Genomic DNA, 3718 nt, shown 5'->3' with positions numbered 1-3718 from the left:
AAGCACTTGCCTGGCAAGCACAGGGTCCTGAGTTCAATCCCTGGTTCCACTAAATAAATAAATAAATAAATAAATAAATAAATAAATAAGATCTTTGTGTTAAGATACTAAATAAAATTCACTGAAATGTCAGATTCCAAATATTATTTTTTCCCTCATGTTCATAATCATGGGAGATGTTATCTTTAACTTTATCTGAGTTTTTAAAGCTCTCTAAAACACTATAAACATGTCTCAAGTAGTAATAATAAGTCCTGAGTCTATTATAAATTTGTTGAAGAATAATGTAGTACCTGTTTTGCATTTCCTGCAATTGCCTTGTCTATTAGGGCAAGATTCCAATTTTGGAGCTACATACATACACATGAGAACAGTACCATGTGTTTGTGAAATATGCAGATGAAAAACAGGCCCAAATAGCCATCCTTTATGATCATCAAGCTCCTGCTCTTCACAATATGATTTTCAATTACATCCTTAAGTGGCACTTCCAGTTTATCATTTAAAATAGCATACTTCATAACGTATATAGCTGAGAGTAGCTCTGCTGCATCATAGTCAGTGGAAATAAATTTTGCCCCTTTCCTCTCTAGTTGTTTATCTTGCAAATCTCTGTTAAATACATTGAGACATTATGCACATGAGAAGTGGCGTTTTTATTTCTTTGCCACGTGGTTGGAGCTTACTGGCTCTGCTGCATCTTGCTGCTGCACATGCTATGTGACATGGAATCTTTCCAAATCACTTCCTCTCTCTGCTCCAGGGTAGGTTTGCGTGTGGTTCACCCTGCAGTTTCTCCTTGGTTTCCAAACACCAGCCCACTGGTCCCTCATCGGATAGCTCCAGGAGGAGGCGGTTGCTCCCACCAGCAGAGCAGCCAGCTTGATACCTGGGCAGACCTTTTCGTCGGTGAGCAGCTGCGTGGACCGCAGTGGCTCACAGACTCTGAATTATGCACACATCAGGGCTCCGTGTCCCGCGTTTGTTTTTGTACCTCCTGTAGTGTTTAAGTCATAAAGCAGGGACTTTTCTCCATTTTCTAAACCCCAAACAACCTGCTTGGCTCCAGCTTTCCTGCAGCCATTTGCAGGCTTCTGTTTTCTCTCTTCCTGCTGATCCTTCTGGCTTTCAACCAAGGTTTAACCATAAGACTCCCATCAGAGTCCTTAAAGAAGAAAGGTTTCCAGCGTGAGTACACTATATTAATAAATGAAACCCAACCTTTTAAAAATTACACTGTCAGAAAAACCCATTAGGCTGTAAAAGAGTTGAAGTAAACATTAGATTTTAATATCTACTGCTGCTTAGATTTTTCTGAAGTGAAAAATCCCCAGCGAACACTTAAAACTTCATTACTCCACTGAAAGGTTGTGAAAGGCTATTTAAAGGTTTTCAATTTTGTTGAAGTCTAGAGGTTATTACAGCAGGAAAGAATACAAACCCTAATATTACAAGGAATGAAAGGAATGAAATTTATGTTCTCATCTTCCCTGCAGTTTAATCCAAGTCAATTAGATTCATTGGTAAAAATTAGGGCAGGTTGCAAACTTTCTACAAGTTAGATGAAAAATATTATTTGGACACTATGGAAAGGATTGCTAGGACTGAAAAAATGTTTTATAACTTACCTCTCTGTCCTTATGTTATTTCAGGTCTACCCTCTGCTTAAAGCACCTTAAAGAATTTTAAAATTTAAAACAAAAACATTGCAAAACATACAAATGTTGCGCAGAAAATCACCATTCCGAACGGGACTTCCATTAATACAAAAATCTTGGTCATTATTTTCTGGTTCTATGATTGTTTTAAATTTTATTTAAAAGAAGGGACTTGTGTCTTAAATTCTTTTGATTTTGCCAAAGGTGGTAGTGATATTATTTAACCATAATATTTCATAGTATTTGCATATTTTAAATGCTTTGCATATTTATTACCATGATTTCATAGAACCTCGGGATTTTTCTTCTGCTACCCTTTGTACGGAGGAAGGACCTTTGGCTACTTCATAGAATGTTATGCATTCGCTCTTAACCATCTCTTTGTCAATCCATGTATCTACCTATCATTTATCAACCATGATGATCAGCACAATATGCACTAACGAGTCATGAGAAGAATGCAGACTGATGCAAAGTGGACCATTGAAAATACGGTAGAAGCGTAAGATGCACTGAGGAGTGCTCCATTGGAAATGGGTCCCAGGGCATGGAGCTTTTAGAGGAAGAACCAAACTCTTTGCTGGCTACAGAATTTTCACTGAGGAGGAAATCATTTAAGATACGTTTAGAAGCATGAGTCGAAAAGGAGAATGGGACAAAGGAAATGCCACAAGGAAATTTTATTCATATAAATGTCTGCAGTGGAGGTGTGGCATGACATAAATTTGGAAATGGACTCTGAGATCAATAAGGGACTGTGGATGGGATGTACTGGGTTTGGCTACGTAATTTAATGCTTTTGCCTGGTTGTAAAATTAATACTACAAAGTGACAGAATATTAAAATTTAGGAAAGTACTGAGGAAAACATTTCAAAAGCATCCATAATCTAATCATTCAGTAGAAATTACTGTTAATACGTTAGCATTTTTTGATCTTTCTTCCATATTTTTAACTGCAGTTAAAATAAAACTGTAGACAAAATTCTTTGTATTTTTATTTTAAAACAATATTGCAATTAATATATGATTATAATGGTTATATGCCATCCCTTCTTCATAGTCATAATTATAATATTTGCATCAAATCTCAGCACAATGAATGCAACCACTTTTTAGTTGATGAATTTTATACTTTTCAAAAATTTTTGATGTTATAAACAATGGCATGACAAGGTTCTGCATAAATATTTTGCTGAGATAATGTACATGAAATACTTATATCAGTTCTTGGCTCAAATACTACAAACCATTTTTAGATGTAGAAATATTGGATAAAAAATAAGAACTTTACCCTATACTCCTCAACTCTTCCATGAAATTGAAAAGGAAGCAATCCTCCCAAAATCATTCCTGGAAGCAAGTATTATACTGATACCAAAACCAGGGAAAGACACAACTAAGAAAGAGAACTACAGGCCAATCTCACCCATGAACATAGATGCCAAAATCTTCAATAAAATACTAGCAAATAGAATACAGCAAATCATCAAGAAGATCATAGACCATGACCAGGTAGGATTCATCTCAGGGATGCAAGGATGGTTCAATATTCGAAAATCTATCAATGTAATACACTATATCAATAGAGCGAAAACTAAAAACCACATGATCATCTCCATTGATACAGAAAAGGCTTTTGACAAAGTCCAACACTAATTCATGTTCAAAGTCTGACAGAAAATTGGAATAGATGGCCTCTACTTCAATCTGGTAAAAGCTATTTATGAAAAGCTAACAGTTAACATAATCCTAAATGGGGAAAAACTGAAATATTTCATTCTTAGATCTGGTACAAGACAAGGATGTCCTCTATCACCACTGCTATTCAATATAGTTCTGGAATCATTAGCTACAGCCATTAGACAAGAGAAAGAAATAAAAGGAATAAGAATAGCCAAAGAAAAAGGTAAATTATCTTTATTTGCAGATGACATGATACTTTACTTGGAAGACCCAAAAACCTCCACCAAGAAGCTACTAGAATTAATACAGAAATTCAGTAGCATAGCAGGTTATAAAGTCAATACCCAAAAGTCAATAGCATTCCTCTACACAGACA

Source organism: Octodon degus, unplaced genomic scaffold, assembly GCF_000260255.1.
Source record: "Octodon degus isolate 3935 unplaced genomic scaffold, OctDeg1.0 scaffold00004, whole genome shotgun sequence".
NCBI lineage: Eukaryota > Metazoa > Chordata > Mammalia > Rodentia > Octodontidae > Octodon > Octodon degus.
The sequence above is the reverse complement of the archived record's forward strand: the minus strand, read 5'-3'. Positions refer to the sequence as shown.